The sequence below is a fragment of the Gossypium hirsutum genome, chromosome A06, assembly GCF_007990345.1.
Source record: "Gossypium hirsutum isolate 1008001.06 chromosome A06, Gossypium_hirsutum_v2.1, whole genome shotgun sequence".
Lineage (NCBI taxonomy): Eukaryota > Viridiplantae > Streptophyta > Magnoliopsida > Malvales > Malvaceae > Gossypium > Gossypium hirsutum.
Window position 1 is genome coordinate 121685120 of NC_053429.1, and position 11105 is coordinate 121696224.

Genomic DNA, 11105 nt, shown 5'->3' on the forward strand with positions numbered 1-11105 from the left:
TCAGGCCAATTAGTACAGTTTATTAGTCAAAGTCTCCCATGTTACTGGGGTCGACTACACTGACCTTTTCGCATTACACCCTGGATATCTCCCTGTACAGAGCTTCAATACTGATGCCGTTTGTTTCTATAGAAACTAGACTCAGAGAGGAATCCATACATATAAAGCATGACTTCTAATTATCTCTGGAAAATTTATGGTGAATTTTCAAAGTCGAAACAGGAGATCCAGAAACCGTTCTGGCCCTGTTTCACGAGAACTTTAATATCTCTTAATATACTGTTCATATGATTGTTTCGTTACTTTCATATGAAAATAGATTCATGAAGGTTCGATTACATAATTTATTCGCTATTTAATTCCATTCCTACAATTTTTTTGTGATTTTCCAAAACCACACCACTGCTGCTGTCAGCATCTGTTTTCAAGGTAAACTTTACCTATTTCGTGGTTACCATGGACCAACTAGGGTTTTGTCATACATAGGTCCACATATGATCATATTTAGCCATTCCAATGGCTGATAATTTGCCCAACACTTCCATTCCAAACCATAGTCACCTCATGAAACCATATATACATACATAAACACAAATGGTCTAATGCCATACTCCACTTCTACAAGCCATTTTCGCATGGCTGTACACACATACATCACAAAAAGTGCTTAAAACAACAAGGGGTAGTCCTATACATGCCATATCCAGAGTTCAACTAAAAGAGTACCAAAAGAGCTTTGATAGTGTGGATGACTTCGACTTCGATGATCCCGAATCCGATAGCTAACGAACAAAATCTATAAAACAGAGAGCCAAAGCAACGGGGTAAGCATTTTAAAGCTTAGTAAGTTTCAAGTAATGAAATCGGCTTTGACTAAAGTATTACATTCACATAGCTAAATGAATCACTTTATTAATTCATATTCTCATAATCATACTTACTTCACACTTCATCAACATATACACACACAAGGTATCAACCTATCTAAAAGCCGAAAGTTCGTTAGTCGATTGAACGAATACTATTTAAAACGAATCGACTTCTTCGAAGCACATGCAAACATACCTTATCGTTTGGGTTTGTCGAGCGTATTAATTGAATTTATTACAGCACAAAACGCTCACATTCAAACCCAAGTTTCTTCGGAATTTAGCCGGATATAACCACAAGCTCAATTGCCTTCGGGTCTTAACCCGGGTATAGCAACTCGCACGAATGCCTTCAGGTCTTAGCCCGGATATATCAACTTGCACAATTGCCTTCGGGTCTTAGCCCGGATATATCAACTTGCACAAATGCCTTCGGGTTTTAGCCCGGATATATCGACTCGCACAAATGCCTTCGGGTCTTAGCCCGGATATAGCAACTCGCACGAATGCCTTCGGGTCTTAGCCCGGATATATCAACTTGCACAATTGCCTTCGGGTCTTAGCCCGGATATATCAACTTGCACAAATGCCTTCGGGTTTTAGCCCGGATATATCAACTCGCACAAATGCCTTCGGGTCTTAGCCCGGATATATCAACTCGCACAAATGCCTTCGGGTTTTAGCCCGGATATATCAATTGCTCATGCACACATATATCAATAATCTTAACACATCCATATCTTATTTTCGTTACTAAGGCTCAAACACAAATCATTTATTAAACCTTTCAAATTTCGGCTCAATAGCCACACACAAAGAGCATGATTTCGATTGGCTTTATAACTTAATCTCTATGCACATTCGACTATCCGTCATAGTATGACTAATCATTTCAATATAATTCAAGTAGGGTCATTACTCGAAGACTTACCTCGGATGTGGTCGAGCGAGTTCGACAGCTATTCGATCACTTTTTCCTTTCCCTTATCCAACTGTGGTCCTCTAAGCTCTTGAGCTAATTCAAACAAATTTAACTCATTAAAGTCTCATTTTGCTAGCTTATGGCCGAATATGACAAGGAGTTTGATGGGTCATATGGCCACCTTTTAGCTCAAATACACAATGGTCATACACATTTTTAATCACATCAAATGATTCAATACAATTCACTCGAACATCAAAAGAGAACCTCAAGGTACTTAGTCCATATACACATTAGACATTAGAGTCACATATGTACGAAATCACGAATCGAATTCGACATATTAGCTAATTTTCCCTTTAGCCGAATCTTCTAAGTCAAGATAAAGCCATCAACATGCTTACCTTTGGCCGAACATACACATCAACTTAGGTGCTCATTTATGTGGCCGAACACACACATGTCTATGTTAAGGCCGATTGCGACACTCAATACATTCTACAAGTATGGACACTTGCATTGACTAAACACCATTTTTATTATTTTTACTCCAAAGCCGAATGCCTCTCAAGCCCTAAGCTCATGATCCTTTCATCATTAAGCAAGTGTTATAACACAACTAACATCCATTTTCAATTTGAACACCAACATAAAAATATTAAACATGAAAATCCATAGCCGAAACCTATACATGACATTACTCATTCCACCCATCGAAACAATATTTGTTCAAGACATCAAGCATTTTTATTTGGGTATTACATATATGAGCATTTAGAATTTATATTTTTAGCAAGATTAATTTCTTTCCTCAACACATTCTTCATCAAAACTTAAAGGAAATAATCAAATTCCTTCTTTAATAGCCATAGCCGAATGCTCCATCCATCCATCAAAGTTAAAAAATTTAGCATGGTCTAAGTAAGAACCATGATAATTAACCTAAAACAAGCTAAAATTTCACAACTTTAACACAATATACTAACCTTATTAAGCATTCAAATGGCCGAAAGTTCTTTGCCCCTATTCCTTCCTTCCATTCGGCCAAGAAGAAAAGGATGAAGCCCTTTTTTTTTTTTCATTTGCTTTCCTTTTTATTCTTTTCTTTTATTCATTAAATCCCACAACCCAATATCAATTTCACAAATATATTGCCCATCATCAACCCACCTTGGTCGGCCACTATAAGGAATTTGGGCAATTTGACATACAAGTCCACCTTTGTGTTGACATGCACTAATAAGCCCTTTAAAATTAGCCTACATATTTCACCATGTCTCATGTTGATCCCTATTTAATAATTCCTCATGCAATTGGCAAAATTAGGGAATGAAACTTCCACATATGCATGTACACACATAATAAACGTAGAATATAACAATTAATTATTTTCATAACTCGGTTTTGTGGTCCCGAAACCACTTCCCGACTAGGGTCAATTTTGGGCTGTCACACGAGGTTTATATTCAACAGTCACTGGTTTATTTGTATTTTCATCTACCTCACCTTGACCTTTGCTTACCATAGTTTCTTGCCTCGGTTCTGGTTCAAGCTCAACGACTCATTCGTCATCTTGAATATTAATTGCGTTGAGTTGTTCCCTTGGGTTAGGTTCTGTATTACTTGGTAAACTACCTTGTGGTCGTTCGGAGATTAGTTTGGAAAGCTGGTCTATCTGAGTTTCGAGGCTTTGGATTGACGCTTGTTGATTTTTAAGTGTTGTCTCGGTGTTCTGAAAATGGGTTTCTGACACTGATATGAACTTTGAGAGCATCTCTTCAAGGTTTGGCTTCTTTTCTTGTTGGTAGAATGGTTGCTGAAAACTCGGAGGATGTTATGGTCTTTGATTTCCTTGGCCTCCCCACGAAAAATTGGGATGGTTCCTCCAACCTGCATTGTAAGTGTTACTAAATAGATTGATTTGAGGCCGAGGATTATTACCCATGTAGTTTAGTTGCTCGTTATCCATGTTATGGCTATAAGGTTGATATTCCGAATGGTTTGTTCTACCGCTACTTGCTTCGCATTGCATTACTGGGTGAACCTATGAAGAACTAAGAAAATCATCAATCTTTTTAGTCAAGAGTTCTACCTGATTAGAGAGCATGGTGACCGAATCGACATTATAAATGTCGGCTATTTTCGTTGGCTTTGTCTTCATGACTTGCCACTGATAGTTATTTAGTGACATCTCCTCTATAAACTCATAGGCATCTTCAGGTGTTTTATTGTTGATGGTTCCACCAGCAGCTGCATCAACCATTCGCCGAGTCGAAGGATTCAGACCATTGTGGAATGTTTGAACTTGGAGCCAAAGCGGTAACCCATGGTGAGGGCACATTCTCAGTAAGTCCTTATATCTCTCCCATGCATCGTAGAGGATTTCTAAATCCATTTGCACAAAAGAAGAGATATCATTACGTAATTTAGCCGTTTTAGTCGGCAAAAAATATTTTAATAAAACATTTTCGGTCATTTGTTCCCAAGTAGTAATTGACCCTCGTGGTAACGAGTTCAACCACTGTTTAGCTTTGTTCCTTAATGAAAAAGGGAATAACCAAAGATGTATGGCATCATCAGAAACGCCATTGACTTTAAATGTATCGCAAAATTCCAGAAAGTTTACTAAGTGAACATTGGGATCTTCATCCTGCAAACCATCAAACTAAACAAATTGTTGTATCATCTAAATAGTGTTAGGTTTTAATTCAAAAGTGTTTGCAGCTATAGCAGGTCTAACTATGCTAGATTCAGTTCCTGTTACAGAAGGTTTAGCATAATCATACATAGTGCGTGGAGCAGGATTTTGATTAACCGCAATTGCAGGAGGTAGCTGATTATCTTGGTTTTCAGCCATCTCTTCGATTGGGGGTTGAGTATTTTCTTCTTGCTCATTCTCTGTGTATTGTAAGCTTCGCCTTATTTCTCTTTGATTTCTGTGAACTGTACAATCGATTTCTTCGTCAAAAAGTAATGGCCCTGACGAGTTTCTTCTAGTCATAAACTATAAAAACCTGCCAAGAAAAAGTAAGTTAATAAATAATAATAATTAAATTAAATTAAATTAAATCGCAAGAAAAATAAATGGCTAAAGTAATAAAAATTGAGCGTTCCTAATATTTAACTTGCCATTAGTAGAGTTCACTTACAACAATAGCTATCAGTCTAGTATACAGATGGCACCTTACGAGGCACTGTATCGTCATAAGTGTCGCAATCCCTTATGCTAGACTGAGTTGGGTAAGCGACATGTTCTGGATCCAGAGTTGGTATCGGAGACTAAGGTTAAAGTTTGCTTGATTCAAGATCGACTAAAAGCGGCTTCTGACAGACAGAAGTCCTATGATGATTTGAAGAGGAAAGACATCGAGTATTCTATGGAGGACATGGTTTTCCTTCAGGTCTCACCTTGGAAGAAGGTTTTGAAGTTCGGTCGCACGGGCAAGCTAAGCCCTCGGCTTATTGGGCCGTATCAGATTCTGAAACGAGTGGGGCCAGTCGCATATCAGTTGGAGCTACCTCTAAAGTTAGATCATATACATGATGTGTTCCACGTCTCAATGTTGAGATGATATCGCTCTAATCCCACGCACATTGTGCCTGTTGAAGAGATTGAGGTTAGACCAGATCTGACATTCGAGTAGGAGTCGGTTCAGATCCTAGATCGCGACGTTAAGGTTCCGCGTAGGAAATCTATCCCCTTAGTGAAGGTCCTGTGGCGGAATCATTGCACTAAGGAGGCCATTTGGGAGCCCGAGGATTCGATGCGAAAGTAGTATCCTTACCTATTCTGATCAGGTAAATTTCGATGCTAAAATTTTTTTTTAGGGGTAGAGTTGTAACACCCCAAAATTTATATGTTTATGATTCTGTTAGAATATGGCGTACTTGTGTATCTGCTTCAGTCGTTAAGTGTGCTGGGTATTTATGAGAGGTCTCAAGTTTAAGCCTTCCATATGGCAAATTTTGATGTTTTTCTGAATAAAGTCTTAATCTGGTTCAATAGGCTTATGTTTAATTGTTGTAAAACCATATCAGAATAGGCCTGTTGGTCTAGTGGTTAAGCAGAGTGTTAGTCTGCTGGAAGTTTTGTGTTCGAATCCATGCATGGGCGGAAGAGATTATTTTTTCTCGAGTTGGTGCCTGAGAGTTTATGTTGTTATGGGAATTTGAATAGTGGGTGGTTGAGATAAAGTAGGTAGTGGGATTTGAGTAATCAGCTTTCAAATATTCGCTTGACAGAAAAAGAACTGACCATCTCCTCTTCCATTCTTTGCCTTTTCTTTTATTCTTCTGCTGAAAGTTCTTTGCTCTCCCTCTCACCATTTTTATTTTTAGGTCTTGTCTTTCCTATTGTTTCACAACATTGTGCGCACGTATGCGGGTCGGTAAGTGCCTCTCTTCTTTTTCTATCATGAAATTATAACGAACAATTGGTAACATATTTCTTCTATATATGTTGGCGTTTAGGAGAAGGTCGTAAAGCTAGAGATCACTCGTTGTCGATTTGATTCAGAATTGCGTTCATTTTGGGTAGCGGTAAGCTGACTTTACGTTTTGTGAATTAATAGATTCAAACTTATTTTAGTTTCTAAAAGAATGAGGTATTCTGATTTTAGGTTTCGAAAAGCTCGGGAGTGGTTTCGCATCATATTGATACCAGGTGTATACTCCAATTACACCGAAAATGAGATTCAGTAAAAGCTGAAAAGCATTCTGTCGACACCACATGGGTGTGTGGTCGCCCGTTTGGTAGGCCGTGTGGTAGTACAGGACTTGTGGTCTACGAACGAGGCCGTACGCACACGATGGACACAGCCGTGTGATGGCTGGCGAGGCCGTATGCAAAACACGGGCTTAGCCAATTAGGCCGTGTGGGCTACACGAGTGTGTGGGCCCATACGAGTGAACCACATGGACATGTGAAATTATGGGCCAAGCCGTGTGATTCACACGGCCAAGGCTAATTTGGGCCATGTGGGCCACACAGGCATGTGGGCCCACACAGGTAAGCCACATGGGCGTGTGAGCCTATTTTTCAGAAATGTTCTGTAAGGTTGCACAGGTCGCCCAAGTCGACTGTAACCTGTCGAAGGGTTGGTAAGCAATACTTAGACCCCTGATCTGTGGCATGATATTGTGATGTATGTGTTACCATGTTACAGCTAGCTATACTGTTTTAAATATAAATGTATGATCTATCTAGCTGCATTATAACATGCCATATTGCATGATGCATTGCATCGGGGTGGGTTTGATGAAGAGAAGGAAGTATCTGAAGGCTTCATAAGCCTGTTATCTAGTAGTTAAGCTGCGTATTTATGACATGTGCCGCATTACGGCACCTTATGGTGTGTAGGGTTGGATGGGTTGATTTTATCCCTATATTTGGTGTACAGGGATAAGTGGGTCAATTTTATCTCCACATGGTGTATTAGGTTGGACGGAGTTGGTGTGCAGGGTTGGTGGGCATGTTCTGCTATACTAATCTGTTAAGCTAAGGCCCTAAGTTTATATCTAATGTTGTTTCTGAGTGGGCCAAGGCCCACACTGATTCTGTAAAAAGGTTTTAGGCCTGAGTTATGACTATATTCTGATATCCGTCTGTATGCATGTTGAACTGTGGGAATGTACACACTGAGTTTGCGAAAACTCACCCTTATTTGTTTTATCTGTTCAGGTAATCCTCAGTAGTAGGTGGATCGGTGCAGTGGAGGACTCGACGGTGACCATGCTCACATACATTTGGTTTATAAACTTACTACTTTTGTTTTATTCATTATTTTGGGAATATTTTGATGTAATTTGGACTTGGAATTTTAAGTTTTTCATTTGGGTTTTTGAGTTGTGAATATGGATTATATGTTACAATGCCCAAGTACGGTTTTCCCGAAACAAACTAAGAGTTTTCGAAATAAATAATAAATTGTTTTCAAAAGCTTCCGCGATAAAGAAATATTTTCAAACAGTTAGACTGTTACACGATATCGACTACGAAAAAGATAGCAATTTGAATGGTTTTCCTGATTCCAAATGGTTTCTAAGAAAACACTCTCATGTGATATCGCCAGATCGGCCATAATGTCCAGGCCGAGTTTGCGGTGTTACAGAAAGTTTCTTACAAATGAACTAACAAAAAAAACTTCCAAAAACACATTCGAAACCCTTACCACTAAACGGACAGCAATCACACGAATTTTAGGATACTGAAGGATCATCAATCATCTCATGAAATTCCCCTAAAACGAACCAAATTAATTAGATAACCCAAAATACGAATCTTTGCGTAAAATCTTGAAATTTTAGCATAGCCAAAAACCCAATGAACAATTCTAACAAATTAATTGAGTAAAATAATAAAACCTTACCTCTGTGAAATGAACCCAACTAAATGAAGCCAAAGAACCAAAACCATTTGAAAATGATGGTAACAAAAGAAACAAACGAACCAAAAAGAAACGAATAGGAGCAAAAACGTAGGAAGGGAGAAAAATTAAAAGAAAAAGAAAAGTAACTAATGAAACGTGGGAAATAGGGAAAGAAAATTAATTAAAAAATAAAACAAAGATGTTTTGAAATAAAGGGAAATGTGGGATATTTTGAAAATAGAATTTTAATTAATTTAATTTACAACCAATTTATCTTCAAAAGAAATCAAATCTTATCCTACTAAGTACTCAGTTTTTTTAGTGATTAGCATAAAAATATTTTGATTTGCTCACGCAGGGATTCAAACTGAAAACCTTAGACATAGAATTAAGGCACTTATCCACTGATACAAATACTTAATTATGACCAAATCTAACAAATCACGAATACAAGTCTTGGGGCATTACATCTAGCCTCCTTTGATGAACAATTATCAGAAAAAAAAACTATAATGGCTTTTAATCAACCTTCCCTGTTGACATGAATTAGGCAAACTGAAGTAATGATGAACCTTCTCCATAGTCTTGAAGAATTGGTTCAATAATTCTATTAAGAAACTGTAAAACCCTATTAACTGATTCGATTGTCGGGTACGAGCTAAGGGATGCCACATTCGTTGTTGGAGCAACAACAATTAATTTACGATCAAATTATGCAATTTATTAAAATAAATCATGAATTATACATTCAATGTGAAATACAATCATTTTCGATCTTTGTATGAGTTTACAGCTCTAAAGCAAAGTTGAAACCGAAGAAGGATTAAAATGAAATGTTTCAAAACTTTAGGGTCAACATCGTGACGTGAGGGAATTCCTCGTCACGACATGACTTTGTAATGCCCTAGAAATTTGAATGTTTAATTTTAGGATTCTGTAGTAATTAAATTTATGTATTTATGGAAATGTTTCAAAACTTTAGGGTCAACATCGTGACGTGAGGGAATTCCTCGTCACGACATGACTTTGTAATGCCCTAGAAATTTGAATGTTTAATTTTAGGATTCTGTAGTAATTAAATTTATGTATTTATGGCTTTGTGCTCTGCTTATGTGTTTGAGGTTAGAACTTTGAGACATATCTTTAGATCTTTTATTAATTTAATTTTAATTAATCTCTGCTTTTGGGTCATTGACTTAAATTTAATTCTCTGTAAACTTGTGTCAAGAATGAGCCTGCTGGTTCACTGATTAAGCATTTGTCTACTCTTTGATCTTGTGTTTGAGTCTCTACAAAAGGGAAGCGGAGATGTATTTTGCTGCTCTGCAGAATTAGTTTTGGTTATCTATTTATTTTAAAAGTAATTATTTTAGTTTTATTTTTCCTTTCTTTTTTTATCGTTTCTCTTTCGTTCATTTTTCTTTTTCTTTTCTTTTCTTCATTTTTTTTCTTTTCTTTTCTTTTCTTCTCTTTTGTTCCTTGGATTGTTGTGATAGTGCCGGTGTATGATCGGGTAAGCACGCACTTCACTGTTGTTAATTCATAGGTTAATTACATAGATTTTTTATTTGTAGAACTTCTGTCAATAGGTTGTTCCGTTTGTTTTTGTCGGAGTTACTCGACTCGATTTGTTTCAACCTAATTTTAAGCGACTGTTTGGTTTCTTTTTAGGCTAAGATATCGAAAGTAGTGATCCTCAGCGTAATAACTCAAGTAATTGTTGTCAATTCTATCGGTAAGTATGGTTTCGTTAAAGGTTTATGTTAAAACTTTTGACATAGTTATTCTGCACGTAATTGGGTATTGTTGTCAATTAAATTGTTTAATCGAGTTATTGAATGGTCGTTTTAGGCTTCAGGAGTCTTCCACGTTGCTCCTACTTCAAAATTACTTCAAGAGCGTATTGGAAACCCAATTTTTATGAATTTTATACACCAAAAACCATGACTATCTATACCACACGACTATGTGTCAGGCCGTGTGAGCCACACGACCACTTGATAGGATATGTGTTAGGTCGTGTAACACACTATCTGCCAAATTCGAGCCACACAGACATCTGTCCAGGCGCTGTGTGGTCAAGTTAGTGCAAGGTTTACACAGGCCAAGGAGATGAGCGTGTGTCTAAGTCGTGTAACTCACTGAGTACAAGATAAGGACTACACGAGTTAGGGACACGAGTGTGTAGGTAATGCCTAGAATTCATCTCTAAAGTCGTAGGCATCGTCTAACACAAACGTAGGCCTCCAGTAGCATATTTATAATCTAAATTAGAACGTATGAGAACTATTTGATGCTCTGAGACTAAGGTATTAGTTGTATAAATGTATATTGATTATGGTGAATGTCGATGATATTGATCCGTATCACCTAACTATGAATTGAATCTGAATAACTGTGCATATGCTCTTGACATCGGTAATCTACATTTGCATTCGATGGGAATTAACTATGAATTGAATCTGAATAACTGTGTATATGCTCTTGACTTCGGTAATCTACATTTGCATTGGATGGGAATTATGTAAAGGATGATGTAATCCATTCTGACTCAGTGGTTAAGCCATGATTTATATGTGAATCATGTATTTTATCGCGATTTGATATGGTAGCTAGTTTGCATCTCATTGCACATGTCGGACCGATATTATATGGTGTGTAAGGCTGGATGGTATTAAATGCCCTTAATGGTGTGTTGGGATGGTCGAAGATATTGTGTAGCGGATGGGGGTAGGTAGAAATAACTATATATATTTCTGATCTGGTCTGTATCTGAACTGGAATTGTTCTGCCATATAACTAGTATGTTAAATCTGTACTAGATATTTTCTGATTCTGATTGGAACTTTGTAATGGCGTAAATTCAATGTTATCGGAACAGTGGTTTCGTAACCACAAATCCGATTTAAAGAGAAATTTATTTTAATATTTTTGCTTGAAAATTTA

The 11105-nt window shown here is 37.4% G+C and overlaps 1 non-coding gene across 1 annotated transcript; it reads left to right on the plus strand.

The window, feature by feature from the left end:
• The first annotated feature begins 4112 nt into the window (after positions 1–4112).
• On the plus strand, positions 4113–4219 carry LOC121231396 (small nucleolar RNA R71). The gene has a single exon (XR_005929454.1). It is a non-coding gene; the product is annotated as a small nucleolar RNA R71 (small nucleolar RNA).
• Positions 4220–11105: the final 6886 nt, after the last annotated feature.